The sequence below is a fragment of the Pristis pectinata genome, chromosome 20, assembly GCF_009764475.1.
Source record: "Pristis pectinata isolate sPriPec2 chromosome 20, sPriPec2.1.pri, whole genome shotgun sequence".
NCBI lineage: Eukaryota > Metazoa > Chordata > Chondrichthyes > Rhinopristiformes > Pristidae > Pristis > Pristis pectinata.
The window spans coordinates 24,448,740-24,468,476 of NC_067424.1; the positions used below are offsets into that span (position 1 = coordinate 24,448,740).

General features: G+C 38.5%; 1 protein-coding gene across 2 annotated transcripts in view; it reads right to left on the minus strand.

The window, feature by feature from the left end:
* The window catches only part of LOC127580759 (leucine-rich repeat-containing G-protein coupled receptor 6), a 235,453-nt gene that overhangs the window by 63,909 nt on the left and 151,807 nt on the right, over positions 1-19,737 (minus strand). The window contains exon 1 of one of the 2 annotated variants that reach the window (XM_052034589.1): positions 8,299-8,388. The exons of the other annotated variant lie outside the window; for it this stretch is intronic. The gene's annotated coding sequence lies outside the window, so the exon portion shown is untranslated. Of the gene's footprint in view, positions 1-8,298; positions 8,389-19,737 lie in introns of those variants that run through there. 2 annotated transcript variants of the gene reach the window in all.

The following is a 19,737-nucleotide window of genomic DNA, read 5'->3' on the forward strand; positions in this document are numbered from 1 at the left end:
CTTTACTATAAAATCTATTCCCCCAGTGGGCAGTGCTGGCTGTGGAAAATATCTAGCAGTTCAGACTTTCTGATGATGAATGCATCATATGTGCTTCCTGGAAACACGGCCCTGACCAGCATTCAGGGATGATGTACAACCCCCCTGAACACTGAAGGAGTGGAAACTTTTCTATTGACAAAAGTCCAGGTTATTAATGGGAATCCATTAGGGGACATGAGTGTAGTCATTGACTGCCTGCATACATGGGAACTCAGTGATGCTGGCAAATCAAAATATTCAAGCTGCTCCTCAACATCAAAGAATATGAAATCTTTTCTTGATGCATGCTCAGGTGACCTTTCTGATGCAGTTGTGAGTAACATATTGGGAGACACAGCAGAATCTGACGTGGCTGTTTGGAAAGATCCTGTGGCAAGGAAGTTGAGGGTCATGGTGACCTGGACCTCCGTGGAGAGAGCAGTCTGGGCATGAGAGAAAAGTAGAAAGTCTTTCTCTGAGGTAGATAAAGAAAAACTGTTTCCATTTGCTAATGGAACAAGGACTAAACAACATGGATTCATAGTGTTGGGCAAGAGATATAGGCAGGCTGTAAGAATTTTTTTGTGCAATGATTGTAGCGACCTGGAACTTACTGCCCACCGTGGTGACGGAAGTGAAGATAGTCAGTTCCTTCAAAAACAAATTGGATGCATTGAATAAACTTGCATGGCTAATGGGATAAAGGAGGAGATTGTGACTAACTACAGAAGGATATTGATAGGATGCAGAGCTGGGCTGATAAGTGGCAAATGGAGTTCAATCCGGAGAAGTGTGAAGTGGTACACTTTGGAAGGACAAACTCCAAGGTGGAATACAAGGTAAATGGTAGGATTCTGGACAGTGCAGAGGAGCAGAGGGATCTGGGGGTTCATATCCATAGATCACTGAACGTTGCCACATAGGTGGATAGGGTAGTTAAGAAAGCTTATGGGATGTTAGCTTTCATAAGTCATGGGATCAAGTTTAAGAGCCACAAAGTAATGATGCAGCTTTACAAAACTCTGGTTAGACCACACTTAGAGTACTGTGTCCAGTTCTGGTCGCCTCATTATAGGAAGGATGTAGAAGCATTGGAAAGGGTGCAGAGGAGATTTACCAGGATGCTGCCTGAATTAAAGAGTATGGATTATGAGGAGAGACTAAAGGAGCTAGGGCTTTACTTATTGGAGAGAAGGAGGATAAGAGGAGACATGATAGAGATATACAAAATATTAAGAGGAATAGATAGAGTGGACAGCCAGCACATCTTTCCCAGGGCACCAATGCTCAATACAAGAGGGCATGGCTTTAAGGTAATGGGGGAGAAGTTCAAGGGAGATATCAGAGGGAGGTTTTTCACCCAGAGAGTGGTTGGTGCATGGAATGCGCTGCCTGCGGTGGTGGTGGAGGCAGATACATTGGTCAAGTTCAAGAGATTGTTAGATAAGCATATGGAGGAATTTAAGATAGAGGGATATGTGGGAGGAAGGAGTTAGATAGTCTTAGGAATGGTTTGAAGGTCGGCACAACATGGTGGGCCGAAGGGCCTGTATTGTGCTGTATTGTTCTATGGTTCTATGGTTCTCACTGGATTGCTCTATAGAGAGCCACATGAACTCAGTGATCTGAAAATCCTCCTTCTGTACTGTAATGACTACGAGCCAGACTACCTTACTATCATCACTCTTCTCTAGAAGGTACTTTACCATGAGATTTCCAATTAACCCTGTCTCAGTGCACATGATTAGGTCTAAAGTAGCCAGTTCCATTCTTAGTTTATAATATATTAACCACGGCCTTGATGCATTCTACAAAAGTTTCCTCCAAATAACTTGTGCCAGTAGTAAATCGCTATTTACTTTAACTTTACATACCAGTAACAAGATTATAGAAGGCCACTTTTATATATCTTTCCACCCAAAGTATTGAAAGATGAGCTTGATTTCCCAAAGAAAATGTTGAAAATGGCTAACGTTGCCATTTAGTAGGAGTTGCACTGATAGAAATTAATGAGGTTTCAATTATATAACTTGATTTCCTACACAAAGAACAACAATAAAATATTACACAAGAGCTTATCCAGTGGCTTAATGTGAAATGCAACATATTTTGCTGCACATCTTATAAATTACATAAATAGGGCTTCGATTCAATCCATCTCAGTGCAAAGCTACCCGATCTCCATGAAGGAGCATTACAACTGAGCACAGTGTCCTAAGGTATGGAAAGAAAGAAATCAGTAAAGGTTTCTTCTCCTCATAAGAAACCAATCAAACTGGCTTCTGTGTGTTCCGGGTGATAATGACATTAAGTACCTGAGATGTGATTTCCTCCACGATCAATGAATGGAAAATGCCTAGATGGATTTGTGTCAGACACCACAGGAAGAATCAAAAGAACACGGAGAGAAAAAAAAACCTCCTTGTAATGCATTTGGTGAGTTCTTAAGTGGAAGCTCCCTTGACTCTGTAGACTGCTGTCACTCTTTGTTGCTGACAGCAGCACTTAAACTCAGATGCCTCCAATGTCAACATTCAATGCAAACATCAAAAAGCATAAATATGCTATGGGCTTGAGTGACCCAGGAAACAGGATACAGAAGTAAGTGATAAGGAAATATGAAACATTTAGCCATGGTTATTTGCCATGTATAATGTATTTTGTGTTAAGGATGACAATGTGGGCTGCTTTGAAACAAAAATATAAACCATCAACAAGACATTTCAAAGCGCATAAATCAGTTTGCCAGAAGCAGGAGCAGGTCAGAAGTATGATTCTTAACCTTTGACCTTTCCTCATTGCCCAAAGGCAGGCACTTGCTCCATTTCAGTCAACATTGAAAACTACAGGGAGCAGTGGGTCAGAATTGGTGGATATGTCCATGTTTTCATGCATACCCACTTGCTGAGATCAAAGCCACTGTCTAGTGACACGACAAGGGAAGCATTTATCTTTCCTTGCAAAGAAGTCAAGTTGCTGTCAACAAATTGGCTGTGGTCTCCAAACTGGATCTGGCTAGATTGATGGATTGTAGTAATCCAGAACATTGACAAACAGCCCATCTGTTAACTTCACCTGCAAAAACAGGAAGGCTTCTCCCAACAGCTATCCATCACTACCCTGGTGGAAGGAGTTACACAGAATGACTATAATTGTTTTGTGATATGGTTTAAAGAAAGTATCATGCTGGTACATTCTGAAATAATATACAGTAAGTAAAAGTAAATCTTTAATAAAAACCATGGGTAGAAAAGTTTATAATCTGTTTTTAATGATCTCTAGCACATCACCAGTTTCACTGGTATAGTACCATGCTAGACCAAAACTATGAAATATATATTTGATTTGTAGTCAGTGTGTTACATATTCAATTACTTTTTATGAGAAGGATTCTGTCAATCTTCTGATTTTCCAGCCAAGCTATCTTATCGTAGGCTGGCATTCATTCATCCATAAATCAACATATTAACTTTAGGTAAGCCTATACTTATGAAGATAATTGTTATGCAAAATATACCTCTTGTCAAAGGAACCCCCACCACCCCACCACCACCATTTCTCACACTCCACAGTTTATGGCATTGGACAGGGGATCCATATGCCCACTGATGGTGTTTGAGTGTGAAGTGGATTTAGCTCCTCAGCTTATCATGAGGAATTCCTTCCTTTACATGACAAGTTGTTATGATTTGGAAAGAAACACTCACTCAAGTTCCTGTTTAAAACCTTGTGGCTCCTGCCATATACTACACAGGTGGACATTGAATAAGAGCGGGCTGGTACAAAGCCCTGATGTGTTTCAAAATTCAATGACCCGGTAACTGTAATTTTATGGACATCCACATAAAAATGTCACCTGGGGTGACGCTATCTACTGTGGCAATGAACGTGTTCCATTAGTAGGGGTTGGGACAACATCTCCTTCCAAAGAAAAACTCAAATAGAGCATGGATTCCTTCTCATACAACTGTTGCTTTCTCACTAATTTCATCCCTTTTCAATCTACAGGAAATGCATCTGAAAAGTCTATTACAATGCCTCCCACCAACCATTTGGATAGAACAGCTTGCAGAATGAACACCAAACGTTATCCTTATTTTTCAACCTTACTGACTACTGATAATTAGCAACAAAACTATCACTCCACACATATATTATGCTTCCCATAGTATGGGAAAGAGGAACTAAGAAGGTTCAGATTACACAAAGCAGTATGACCATTTCTATTCCATGTTACAATGGGAGATATTCAAGCCCTTGAAGAGCCTTGAGAATGAGCCACAAATCAAAAGGATAATCTATATCTAAACCATCTTTCTGTAATCTCCTCCAAGAAAATGTCTCCAAGCAGACCATCTGCCTGACTGATCCATACAATTGTTTAACTCCCATCCCTGACATGCTATGATCAGAAGTTGCTCATTTATATTTATGTCACCACTACTTCGGGAACTCTTTCAATGCCACATTAAAATCTATCTCTTCACAGTCTCTAAATTCTATCATAGTCTCTGGATCTGGGGAAAAACATTTCGGATTGAGATGAGGAAAAATGTCTTCACTCAGAGGGCAGTGAACCCATGGAATTCTCTACCACAGAAGGCTGTGGAGGCCAAGTCATTGGAAAAAAGGGGAATGATCAAAACATAGTATTGACATACGGGATAAGCCATGTTTATGTTAAATGGCAGAGCAGGATCAAAGAGCTGAATAGCCTACTTTTCTTATTTTTCTGTATTTCTATTACACCACTGAGAAGTATTTTTGAGGAGCTTTCAATTTGATTATGTTTCTCCTTATTAGTGCAGCATGAGGAATTTGTTTCACTTAATTGGTTGTTATGATCTGGAATCCAGAGTTTAAAAAGGTGGGGGAAACAAATTCAATGGTAACATTCAAAAGTAATAAGAGGGGAGAAAATCCAGGGTAAGGGGGAAAAGACATGCGAGTGGGACTAATAGTAAGTAACATAGCTAGAATGGGTTAAAATGCCTCTTTGATTGCTGAAATGGCAAAATAAAACATCTCACCAACCTTTGCTCAACCTTTCCAAAATGTAAATGAATTCCACTGCATCTGAAAAGCTTTCCCTTACATTTATGTACTTGGAAGTCTATTCCACAAATGTATCATTCTTTACTTAAAGGGAATGTCTCAAGACAAAAGATTCCCTTTGCCGATTTGAATTTGTGACTTCATGTGGAACAGTCAGTAAGCCAGGTCTGACTGCCTGAACTCATCACCCATGGTGTTTATCTGCATTAGCCTGATCTGGAAACGAAAGGGCAATTGGGTGGATCCTCTATTGCTGAATACTATCCCCTGAAGTAAAATGAGCTACAAATGGCAACTGAGCCTCAGGTGATGTATCCAGAAGCCCCACCCCTTATGGCTTTTATAGCTCATTTCTCTCAAAGGCCTTACAATAATTTTTAAAATGTTGTTAAAGGTCTAGAAATTAAGGCAAATAGTTCAAAAGGGCTTAATAAAAAAGTAAATACAATTGAAGACATCTTAATGTCTCAGAAATTAATTAAAAATATTAAGATACAGAGAAATAAATGAAAGATTGAAGATCCATTACATATGCCCAATGATGGTTTGAGTGTGAAGTGGATTTGGCTCCTCAGTTTATCATGAGGAATTCCTTCCTTTACATGACAAGTTGTTATGATTTGGAATGCATGGTTTAAAATAATAAGCAAGAGAGATCCAGGTTGGTTCCCACCCTGCTTATTTTCTACAAGCTATGGCTGTGTCTGTAAACGGGTAATTGCCCTGTTTATTGGTTGTCTCTTATTACCAACTCAACAGTGGTGAGCACAGGGGCCAAGTGGGAGATCTGATGTGGCAGCACAGAGGTCAGCAAGGAGCTGATCAAAATGGAGGACACAGTCAAGTATTCTCCATGAAAACATTGGCCAGTGATGAGCAGGAAGTGTGCCAATATAATTTGATTTTCTATAGTGATTTTTCTTTTCTTTTCTATTTCAGAGTCATAGAGTTGTACAGCACCAAACAAGGACCCTATGGCCCACCACATCCATGCTGACCTTTTTGTCTGTCTACATTTGCTCCCATTAGGTCAGTATCTTTCTATGCCTTGCCTATTCAAGTACCTGTCTAAATGCCTCTTAAACATCTGATTCAATCACCTCCTCTGACAGCGAGTTCCAGATATCAACCACTCTGTGTTATAAATTTCCTCCTCATCCCCTTTAAAACTCCTTCTTCTTCCCCTTAAATCTAAGCCCTCTTGTTTTTGATACCCCTAACATCGGAAAAAGATTCTGACTAACCCCCTACCTATACCTCTCATAATTATATATAACTCTATCAGGGTCACCCCTCAGCCTCCTTTGCTCCAGGAAAAACAAGCCCAGCCTAGCCAATCTCTTCCCATAACCAGAGTCCTCCAATCCAGGCAACATCCTGGTATGCACAGGGAAGAGAGCATCTCAGTCACCTTTTTAAAATTTCCAGTCTTTTCTATAAATAATGTCCCAGATAATACTACCTATTCTTTTGTTTGTTCAACACTTTGCAGCAAAGGGACTTTATACCTCTAAAAGACTAATGATAAAAGTAGCTAAGGTCTATCTTCATGGTGATGGAGGCATGAATGAAGGTTTAAGCAATAGTAGGATAACTTATATACACAACAGGTAATGTTATATAGTAAAATTTGCCACTGAGTTAAATTTGATATAATATTGAAAGTTGTTTTCATTAAAACATTGTGATTGTACACTACTCGACCCAGGTCTAATTTAGCAGTGACAAGCTTGAAGGAACCAATGGCAGAATCTCCTAAATACTACTGAAAACTGAGCCAAATGACATCAGTTTCATCAACAATGAACTGCAGCAGTTTATGACTCATCCAAGACTGCAATCAGAGGAAATCAAAAATATAGCAAAACCAGTTTGGGGGCAGGCATGGCATGTAGATGGCAAATAGGATGAGAACTAATGTAGATCCCCATTGGAAATTAGAAGTGCCTCTGAAAAAGTTTTGGGTAGTAGTTATTTGAGGTGTACTTCTGCATCAGGATGAAAATTTGACCATATAAGTTAGAGGTGACAAAGAGATGGACCAAAGAGGATAGATTGTGGAGTAGAAAGCAAATATCAGGCATACAAAAGGAATGCTCAGGAAAGATGAAATACCCCAGTTAATCACAATTGTGGTCACATGGGAGACAAAGTGATCTCAAGGATTCGAAGAGCTTGAAGAAATGATTTTAAAGAGGTGAACATGATTTGGGAAATAATGACACCATGAAGAAGGTTGGGAAAAAGGATAGAAGTTATTGTTGGGCTGGTCTCAAAATTTATTTCAGATCCATGCATTTGAGGCTATTTCTTGATTTAACACCAGCAGAGTGAGAGAAAAATGTGTTTATATAGCATGTTTTGTGACTTCAGCACATTCAAAATTAATTTACAGCCAACTAAGAACTTTTGAAGTTGGTACAGGGAACTCTCAGCACATCAGCTTACTGAGGTTTTGATTTAAAAACTACATTAGGAATTCCAAAGCAATTTACTGTATAGACAGATTTAATACAAGTGGAAATGATCAGTCTCCACAGGTTGATAATTATGAATTGTGAAATGCTAACACATGATCAAGGGCAATAAGCTTGAGTAACCAGTTCCAAATGAAATTCTTGGGAACTTGTTAAATCTTTACCATCTCTTTAGGCAATGGGTAGAGGAAAAGTTTCCATTGTTATTAATTTTGGTGTTTCGGAGAAGAGGCTTAAATGTCATTTTAAAACAGATAAAAGGTTTTGAATTGAATATGCAAAATTAAGTGACAAGTTATTTTTCCTTGAACATCTTATTGTGTTAGTGCGTTGAATATAATAGTACTATTTAATCATCTCTTTGTTTGAAAACACTGATACTTGGAGAGAAAACATTTACATCACCATACATGTTCTCTCCAAATAAGATACATATGAGTGATAAATAGCACAACCCCTACTAGTCAAATGTGCTGTTATTGGACTTTGAAAACCAGCAGTGGTGGCTTGATTATAATATTAGTAAACATCATATTTTTGTAAATAACTTGTACTAACATATAATTTACCTCAGGCTCATTCTTGACTCTTTACACATCTCACTGCTTGTGATACACCGGCATTAAGAAAAGTAAGTGCTTTATATACAATGTAGTCATTGTATAAAGATAAGTAAAGTGTTCAACGAAAATATTTCTTGCATTAAAGCAGCACAACCTTTGAATTTATGGTGCAATACACTAACCTTGAGTTTAATCATGGCTTGTGATCGTACTGGCTTTGATTCTATCATTTTCAGTTAATTTTGGCAAAATACCAAAATATTTTAAAAAGCATATCAGATAGTTATTGAAGAGCTTTAAACTTGTTTGGCAGGTGTGAGTCTTAGTCTGAAGGATGAGCATTTCCTCAGAGGAGTTCAGACATAGCAATGAATATGTCACATGTCAATTTAAACAAAGCATGCAATATGCTGGTCGTGTATGTGCTCTGGGTAGTGATTTATTCTGTGCAGCTGCATGTGGATTCAAACAAACCCTGGGGCTTTGCATCAGAATGAACAGTCAAATTACCATGCACATATTTTGCCAAATACTGAACATATGCAAGATTAGTGAAGTTAGTCATACCAACATTGTTTACAAAGACAAGGATTATTTTCTTCCTCTTCACTGCACCTTGAAGTTTAAGGTGGACCATTGTCCATTTCAGCATTCAGCGTCAACATTCAGTACTCTCAAGTCAGGTATCTCTTTAGGATAAACCCACTCTACAGACCCAGAGTAATATATCTTCAACCCATCTTCAGTACTTGCCCACTGCACCATTATGACATTTCTATTCTATCACCTGCTACCATTGTGGACTGTCTATGAAGCAATATAATCCCTATTTTATAAATCAAGAAAGTCTTATATATAGGATGAGATTGAACCTAGAAAGAAACTACCACTAATTTTTCCAAGCATTGAACTTCCTTGAAGATTTCTGGCATTTCCAAAATTGATCCAACAAATCTCAGCCAATGCATATGAGAGAATCAATTTTTGGATTCGTTAAAAGAATTAACAATTAAGTTGTGAAACATTTCATCATGTAGAGTTTAGACATGTGAATATTTTCCTTTAGGTCAGGCCTGATGTCACTAAGCTAAATGCTTGAGAAGCTTTAAAAATATTACCACTGGCATACAAAAAATATTCTAAGAGGGGCTACCATTGCTGGCTAAATATGAAGCATGGAACAGATCTGAATTGTTGATTATGATAATTCAGTCAGCAAACTAATCTGTGCTAGACAGGTTCAGAAAGAACTGCAAGTTTAGGTGGATTTAGACATTTTTGAATCAGAAACATTAGTACTAATTTCCAAATGAGTGCTAATGGAATCCTCACATTGTGAGACCATATCCATTACATCTAAGGTTAGAAGTCATACTAGAGGCATAATAATGGCTTGAAATTCCTTTTCACAGCAGAATGCTTTTTCTCTTCTAAGCAAAGGAATTTAATCAATATATTAACAGCATGATTGCATGAGCATTATAGCTCTACCTCATGCATAGAGGCATCAACTACGTGCAATGTCAAATTAAGTTGAATGAATTTGAGGTTCATTTGGGTATATTTTCATAAGATAGGTGAGACCTTCTTGTGTGTCACCAAGGATCAACCTGATCTAGTTTATAGCTTGGAGTTTGGTGCATTTATCCTGCTACAGGTAGGTTCCATTAACAATATCCTATTGTTCTCAACACTTTTCCCCTTTGACCTGCCCATCCCTGGACTCCAGCCCAGTTATGTCCCTGAACACAATTCTCAACTCCTCTCCCACAGCAACAGATCTTTTAGTAGCAATGAAGCTGTCATAGTAGAAAACATTTGTAATTGTGGGCTTAAGACAAAATCATTAATGCACTGCATCAATGACCACCAAGCACAGCCATTTAGATGCATGAGAATTTGTAGACCTTTGTCTTTCTGCATTGTAGGTAACAAATGTAGTAACCATCTCAAACACAGGTAAAAGTTTTGAGCAGCTATAATGGCAGCCCACAGATTCCTCAATAGTCATATAACAAAGATTTGCCTTCAGCTTAGTGAAACAATTATGTCGAGCACCTTGTTATATATCACCCCCTCCAACAACACTCTAGACATACAAAGTCTCATCACAGGTTTACTTAACATAGCTTAACCCCCATTGGAGCAGCTTTGATAAGAAGAAATCCGTGCCAAATGTCTAACTCCCTCCTTAATATGCTGAGTAGCAATACCTACAGGTATCCCTGTTTTTAAACTCAAGAATATTGAGTCCTTCCTGGTTGGAGGTTGGATGCGGGGGGCTGGAATGGAGCTGCAGGGACTGAGATGGCAGAAGGTGGGGTGCAGCGGGCTAATGGGTGGGTGGTGGCAAGTGTGGCAGGGAGAGGTCAAACTTCTTCCAGAATCTTTTCCAACTTTTAACATAAGTCAAGTTTATCTTCTGTGAGGTATGGACAAACTTTTAATATCCAGAGCATTATTGCCCTACCTCATCAAAAACATTCTCAACATTCTCATGATATGATTTGCATCATCCCAGATCTTGCTGGTAAATGCCAGTAATTTTGAATCAAACTACCAGCATTTACCAGTTTAAATGGAAGCAAGTCTGGGATTTACATGTATTGTCAAGCCCTAAGGCTATGTTCAGGCTGAAAGATTGAGAATACTGTATCTGTTAATTATTTGGATATTGGATGATCCGGTGATAGAGATATATTTTGTTGAGAATCCACAAAATTTACACGGGGGACTGTCTCCTGGATCCTATTTGCCCTTTGAAATCCATTGATTTCAATGAGGATTGAAGGGCTGCAAATATAAATCAAAGGAGAGGGTAAGTTTTTTTAAAATTACTTCAATGTAGTCTGATGTTAAGTGTTTTCAGCTCTTATTTTTAAAATTTTTAAATTTTTTTTTGATATCTCAGGATGTCAAAACTTGCAGGAGTATTTCAGGGTGGCACTTGCTCACTGCACCACTGGAGACTTGGTGGACCTTCTGCATGCAGACAAGTGTAGGTATGGTGAGACTACCAATGGGGATCTCATGACACTATTTCAAATAGGGGTGTTGTAATTCCTCCCACCATCCCTCCACTCATGACCCGTGTATATCTATTGTGAGAAGGAACTTGCAGTGTGCAAATTGGCTGCCACATTTCAAAAATATCTTGTTGGCTACAGGCATTTTGGAACCTTCTGAAAGAGACATGCAAGCTACTTTATAAATGCAAAATTTTTCTTCTATGTATGGATCAGTTTGTTCAGCAGCACATGGGAAACCCTATAATATATTAAGCATGTCTGTCAATGGCTTTTAATACAGTCACTGCATTTCCATTTGTTTTTGGGTTTTGTGTCTAATCATCATCAGCTTGAGTATGATCTTAGACACTATCATGAAACCCAGAAATCAAGGGTTTGAAGCTGGTTTCCCTGGTTTAAGCACCCTCCCATTAAAACTCAGACTGTGACCTTGTTACAGATTTCTTGCAGGTTATTTGGTATCTTGGGATATTCTAATAAATCATTTAACTAGAAAAAATTCCATTGGGAACTATAATGGGTGTCTAATTTTACACAGCTTATAAAAAACCTTTTGTACACTGATTAATGGACTTTGGCACTTGCACAGAGAGATTTTGCCGAATCACTAAAATGCAGTTCCCTTCGGTTGGTATTCAAATACAATTGCAGAATTTGTATAGAAAATTATAACTTTTTAGAACTAATTCAGCAAAATAAGCTGTAGTTACAAATACGAGTATTTGTCAGGAAGTTTAATTCCTGAATATAATAGGCAGACTACAAGCTTATTAAAAACATGATAACTTGTATGAAAAGCTGTGAAGCTGGCCATGAAGTACAATGACCACATTTATTATGACTTATATTATGTTGATTTACTGTCTTGTTTAAAAATGGTAAACTTACTTTATAGATACTAATAACAGCTCCATCTCAATTGTTATTTGCTGTAGATAAAATGCTTTTGTAATGTTTTACTTTTTTTTAATTAAAACTGAACAACCAAAGTGAACTTCGGTTCTATGGCACCTTTGTTCTATTTAAATCTTTCAGTATTTTCAAAAAAGTCCTCTTTGAAATGCTTTCAAGGCTAAATTAGATTATTTGATATTTTTTTAAATTATAGTTAAGGGAAAAAAACATGGATCCAAAAATATTAAATAAAATGGAAGGGGATGGTTAAGTTACTGGACTTGCATTATGTGGTTCAAAAATGTTCTTCAGGAATGAAATGTGTTGTCTTTATTCAACTTGGTCAATGTGTGTTAACAGAAATGCCAATATCATTGACTTTTAATGGTTAGGAACAAACAATTAATGCTGGCATTACCAGCAATATCTTCATCTCAAGAGGAAACAAATAAAGAAAGCAACAAGAATTTAGAAGTTTGTAGCTTTGCTTTCAGTTTTACAATGCTGAAGATTATGAGACTGATGAATCCCTAATACATGGTGCTTCCTTAGCCCTTAGGAATGTGAAAATATTCTTCTGTCCATCAGACTGTCAAACAAGATGACCATCTCCACTTGGCCAGCAAGAGGAGAAGGTACACATTAAATCTGCCTTTCCAGGAACTAAAGTATATTGAATGATTTGTATTTTTAAAATTTTTATTTTCACTGTTTAAGCTCCGAAATGCAAAGCATCCAGTGGCAGATAATTAGTAAGTTGAAACTGATTTTTTATATCAATTGTGTATCATTACATCTTCTTAAACAGTTTCTCAGGATCAAGGATGACTTGCTTCCATTTGGGGTTTGTGGGTTCTGAGTTGGTTCATAAAGCCAATTTGGGAACTGCAGACTCTTCCGTAAATGGGACAGGTGGTGGCTGATGGGGAGGCAGATGGGTAGTTTGTGAGATAGTCTGCTCCTTCTGCTGCTTATATATGGCTTCTGTGTGCTCCTGATGCATGGCCTCAAGATCTCAATTCCATCTTAAATGCTCCACTCCACTTTGAACAGTCATAGGCAAGAGGTAGTCAGGAGTCAGTGGCGCTAAACTCATGGTCTCCTGGGCAGCAGTGATCTCTCCCCTCCTATATGCTTCTGAGACCTGAACTACCTGCAGCAAGCATCTGAAAACACTGGGAAAATACCACCAATGTTGGCTCTGGGTAGTCCTTCAACTTCACTGGAAGGAAAAGCCAACCAATGTCAGCATCTTATCCCAGACCAACATTCCTAGTTCAAAGGGCTACATTATATTCAGTCAATTCTAGTGTGTAGGCAACATCATTCGCAAGCCGCACACCAGATTCCTGAAACAGACACTCTATTTCAAACCAGTGGCAAAAGGAGATTACCAGGTGGACAGAGAAATGTACTTCCTAAGTGCAACCATTACATACAATGGAAAATAAATAATGCTGCCAATGGCAAGGGACTCTAGCTACCAATGCACCAACAATGAGCCATGAGTCGTGGGACTGACATACAAGCATTTCCATTTTGTTCAGTATTCACTCTTGGCAGCACAGAGTTAAGGGTGTCATAATGATGTGGGAAAATGGAGGTGATCCAGTGTGTTTGCTGGCAGGTCCTAGTGCTCAGCTGCAGTTGGTGTTAGGTGTTGTGAAGTGTTGGACTACCTTTACACTCTAGGTATAATGCAATATTGAATAATTTACTAAAATAAAGCCTCTGCTAAAGAATTGGAACATTTTTATCATGCACGGTGCAGCAGTTAACATGACTCTATTACAGCGCCAGCGACCCAGGTTCGCTGGAACATTTTTATCATGCACGGTGCAGCAGTTAACATGACTCTATTACAGCGCCAGCGACCCAGGTTCAATTCCAGCCACTGTCTGTAAGGAATTTTGTACATTTCTCCCCCAGTCTGCCTGGGTTTCCTCCAGGTGCTCCGGTTTCCTCCCACATTCCAAAGATGTACGGGTTAGGAAGCTGTGGGCATGCTATGTTGGCTCCAGAAGCGTGGCAACACTTGCGAGCTGCCCCCAGAACACTCAACGCAAAAAATGTATTTCACTGTGTGTTTCAATGTACATGTGACTAATAAAGATATCTTATCTTATTTTATGTGTCAATCTGTTGTCAACATAAAAGCAAAATGAACCAATAACAAAGCTGCTTACAAAATGTCAGATGTGGAGTTGTGAAGTTCATAGTGCTCATATCTGAAACAGATTAGCTAAAAGTGCTCCCATTCAGGTGTTCTTAAGACTTCATAGGGATTCATGTGATGTGGTGCCAATAATTCCAGCTCTAGCCTCAGATCTACATTCTGAGTCATTATGGTACCATAACTTGCTTCCCACAGGCAAGTTCTTCTAAAGTTCTATTAATCAAGATCTTTCTGAAAAACAAACTGGCAAGAAATGGAATTAAAGACAATATAAATTTTTGGTTTATTCCTGTGCTGATATATTTTGGTGGAAATGTTGGGCTAATTTATTTGCTTGATTCTGTGTCTGATCTCTGAATCTGTAACAGAAAGCTATATTATACTATGGGCATTCTTTGAGAGTCATGGATTTGTAGTGCTGACTATTTTGTCTGTCTGCCAGTAAGGGCTGGATATATGCCTATTTCACCATGGATCAACAAGATATTGTATTATGATAAAAGCAACATATTAGGGTAGAAAGTGACAATTATGGAGGCCACCATGAGGTTCAGAAACAGATGTGAAAAACAAAGGAATAAATTCATCAAAACATTAGTCCAGGGTGAGGTTTCCCAGAGGAAAAGACATTATAAATCTGGGGCTAGGGGAAGGCAGTTCTGTATGAACTATCCTAGTTTAAGGCAGTATATGAACAGTGCTTCAGCCATCTCGGAACAATAGCACTATTTTGGGGAAGTGATCCACTGGAATTGTTTGTGCCTGGGGTGGAAACCACTACAGCTTGCAAGAAAGAATTAAAAGATGAAATGAATTTATAGCTTGGTGAATTTACAATGGTTTCCATAGGTTTATTTCTTTTTCTTGGAGGGTTAGCAGTATATTGTGTAAAAGTGTAGATGTATCTTTAAAAACTGAATGTACCAGGTAGTATGAGTTTGATGCACTGTTGTATCAGACACTGCTGTTAGTTAAGAGTTACTGCCTTCATTAAAGGATGATCTGTTGATAGCTGTACCTTTGTTATATGTTTATGTAGTGGAAACACAAAGAAGCCTTTAAATACTATTCTTAAAGTTTTAGTATCTGTAGTTCTCTGGGGTACAAAGGTTCACAGCCTTCAGAAGAAAATAAATTCCTCCTCATCTCAATGTAAAATGACTGACCCCTTATACATTTTTTTCTGCTTTAGACTCTCCCACCAAGGGAAATATCTTTGCAAATTTACACTGTCAAGCCCTCTCAGAATCTTATGTTTCAATGAGTGGGTGGTACAGTGGTAGAGCTAGTAGAGTCACTACTTCACAGCGCCAGACACCAGGGTTCCTTATGAAGTTTGTACGTTCTCCCTGTGGCAACATGGATTTCCTCTGGGTGCTCTGGTTTCTTCCCACATCCCAAAGACATGTAGGTTGGTAACTTAACTGGTCACTGTAAATCGTCCCTACTACGAAGGTGATGGTAGAATCTGAGAGCTGAAGAGAATATGGGGAGAATAAAAAATTGGGATTAATGTAGGATTAAAATAGATGGTTGGTGGTTTGTGCAGATTTAATGGGCCAAAGAGCCTGTTTCCTCTATGGCTGTAATTCTCTATGACCGATGACCTCCTCACATTCTTCTAAATTCTAAAATGTTCTGACAAGTTCTGCTCAATTTTTTCTCATCAGGTCATCTGCTTTTCCCAGTGACACAAGAGACTGGAGGAAAATACAAACTGCTGAGGAAATCTGTGGGTCAGGCAGCATCTGTAAAGGGAAGTGGACAGTCGATGTTTCTGGTCAAGACCCTTCGTCTAAACTGAAAGAGTAGAGGGAAATGGTTGGTGTAGAGAGATGAGGGGCAGTGGTGGGGCAAGAGCTGGCAAACTGTGGTAGCAAATCTGAGTGAGAACATGGTGAAAGAGCAGGAGAGCAGTAGAAATCACGGGGGGGGGGGGGCGGCAGTGAGACAGTGCCTCATGAAACTCCCATCAAAGAGAGGTGGAAAACTCTCAAAGTTTTGAAGTCCCTCCTCCTCACCTCTTTTATTGCACCCTCCTTGTAGTAAAAAACAACATTCCATTTGCCATGCTAATTAGTTGTCACACATTGAGACCCAGAAGCACAAGGGCCAAAATTGATACCCCACCCCATGAAAGAACTGAAGTAAGATCCATAACCACAGCCTGATAGAACTTTCATATTTTCTGTCATTTTTTTTCCTGAGAATACTGATTCATTCATACTCCACTTTGCTTCACAAGCATCAATCATACTTCAAAAGTGACCTGCACTGGTATGCATCTATCCAACTAAGAGGGCTTGCCACTTAGCCTGATCCTGACCTCACCTTCCACATACACAAACACACATTCTCCAAAGGGACATCCGATAGCAATCAGAAAGGAAGCCATGGCTGGTTTATTTCCCCTTGGTACCTTATGAATACTGAAGTCAATTTTAGCTTCATTTCTACTGGGAACAGTTAATTCCAGACAGAATAGAAATCAAAGTAGTTATCTTCCTAGTTTGTATAGTTTGTTATCAAAGCAAAAGCTGCATTTACCCACAAAGCTATCTTGGGAGTTACATCCTGATTCCCTGTCCTACCAAGATATACGTCAACTAGTTAATTTCCTTAAAGGCTTGAATTCCCTCATTTAATGTCTTTTGAATGTAGACTAATAGATATAAACAAGATTACATGGATAAACAAGTTACCTCATACGTTGCACATATTTAAAGAAGTTCATGAATGTGCATATTTGATTGACAGTTTGAAAATTGGTAATACAAAAGACCCTGTGCATGAATGTATTTTCTCCAAGTTAAAATTCATGCAAACCTACATTATTTGCACCATACCTCATATACAGAGAAAACAAGTATTCATTTAAATATATTTCAATTCTTGATAACAATTATGCCAGTTTTTCACTGTTAAGTTAATAAATCCATTGTGCAAAGTATATATGCAACATGTGAAATATATTTGGATATATTTATCTTTCTCATGTCCTTATGTGCATTGATTTAATAAAACATTACTCCTTTATTGAAAAACAGAATAAAAAATTGAATGGGTTGAATTTTGCTTTCATTCACTAATTTTAAGTAGGAATGCTGATACAAGTTTAAAGCAAGCTTCTCCACTTGGTACTTCTGGGAACATTTTCATCAGCATTAGTGATTGGAAAGAAATGAATCATCTGTGATCTTTGACTGCATTATAAATAGGAATTGAGCATTTACCATTTTTTGTACTCGAAATGAGAATTTGGTCAATAGATTTTTTAAATTATCTTCGCAGCAGATTCCCATGTTAAATTTAACTTTTAATAGCCATGTATGTGTGCATTTAACTGGGCTACTTTAACAAAGCAAACAATAATCTGCAAACCAGCATTCATTATACACATCTGATTTGTTAATGATTTCTTTAGACTGTGGAGATCACCTGTGATGGGGAACATGAGAACAAGTAACACCAGGTCTCATCTACTAGTTAAAGTTTAAGGTTTTGAGAAAAGAAGTTTCAAACTATTGCGTTTCTCCCCTCTCTCTTCTTTTTTTGTACTCACTGTAATGTTTGGCTCCTCTTTATGGTGGTTGTGTATTTAAGAAAAGGCCACACAATTACCTTTGCAAATCTGGACAGCAACCAACACACTCAGAATATCTTTTAAACAAAATAGCCAATGCATTGGACTTGACAGGTTTGGCAGCATATCTATTAAAGAAATATAATAACATCATATAGTTTCAATTTGTCAACAAATGGTAAATGCTGACATTGGACAATGCATAGTGATTAAGTGCAACAATATTCACAACTCATTTGAAAAGCTTTCCTATTGTTGTCTTCAGTTCTCTAGTACCACAAGTGACTGATCTTGTTGATTAAAAATGCTTAATTTTAATAATTGCACCAAATAAATGCAAGTTGTTATTAAAATACTAAAGCACTTTACAGGAGAGTTAAAAAAATGTGAATTCAAGCAATATAAAGAAATGTAAAAATAGATGCAATATTGGGCATCTTAAAGGAAAAGGGAAAGCTAGAGAGATGTAGAAGGTTAGAGTTTCTAGATTTTAGGATACAAGCCTCTGAATGAATGGTCATTAATGGGGGAGTAAGTAAAATCAGGGAAGTGCAAGATAAACCAGAGGTGTGGAAAGATCTCAGTGGGTTTAAGGCTGGAGATGGAAATAGAGAAAGCAAAATATTGCAGCCATGGAGAAAACCAAAAACAAATACATTTTTTTAACTAAACTGTTGCTAGACAAGGATGTCAATCTAAGGTGTGGCGCCAAGGATAATGGTGAATGTGCTTTGGTGCAAATTAAGATATAGCTAACAGAGTTTTGGAGGAGTCTACCTTTCGGGTTGAAACCCTGTATCAGGATGAGTCCTGATGCAGGGTTTCAACCCAGAACATTTACAACTTCTTTTCCCCCACAGGTGCTGCTCGACCTGCTGAGTTCCTCCAGCAGATTTTTAGAGGAACTCGGCGTCAGCAATCTCTTGTGCCTCCTTTGGATGAGTCTATGTTTATGGTGGAAGGTAGAGGCTGACCAGTGGAGCACTGGAGTATCAAAGTGAATGAGGTGTCAGCAGCTGAGGAGCTGGGTAACAGCAGAGACTGAAAATAATGCTGGGATAGGATAAGGGGGTTTTGGTAAGTTTTTGGAAGCATCACAAGGACAAGTAGCGTTCCAAGGATGTGAATGAACTAATTTGGCTTCAGACAATGATCAAGCGAAGGAATGGAATTAGTAAATTGGGAATGGAGTTTATGGTAGGGACTGGAAACAATGAAATTAGTCCTCTCACTATTTAGATTTGGCAAACTCCAGAGATGGAATGCAGAAAGATAAGTTAGAGAGAGGGAAAAGAATTGAGAGATATAGTGGTGATGTGCTGCTGAGTGCTACCAGTATACAAATGGAATCTAAAGCTGTGTACATGGATCATTTTGGCAAGGAAAGTATGTAGATGAAAAATGGGAGCAGGACAGGAATAGACCCATTGAGTCAGTGGTAACAAATAGAAGCTATTGCACGGGATTCCTTGGATGGGATAAGGCATGTATAAGTAGTAACAGGTGAAAGCAGTTTCACCCAATTGAATGATGGAGAACAGTGGATTAGACGGCACAACCGACTATGTCAAAGGTTACAGATATATTGACAAAGGAATTTTCTAGAGCCATAGCTACAAAAGATTCCTTTTGTGACTCAGGTAAGAGCCACTTATTTCTTTTTAATTGGTGAAAATTAGATTGGAGGAATTTGAACATCCAGTGGATCTGCTCTCCCCTCCTCCCCCACACCTGCCTGTCACTATCTCTTAGCTGCATCTATCTAGCACCACCTTGTGCCCGCACAGCCACCCCTTTTGTCCACCTATCACTGCTCTGCTTTTCCCACCTACATATTGGGCTTCCCCTTTTCCTATCTTCAGTCCCGAAGAAGGGTCCTGACCGGAAATGTTGACTGTCTGCTTTTCTCCACAGATGCTGCCTGGCCTGCTGAGTTCCT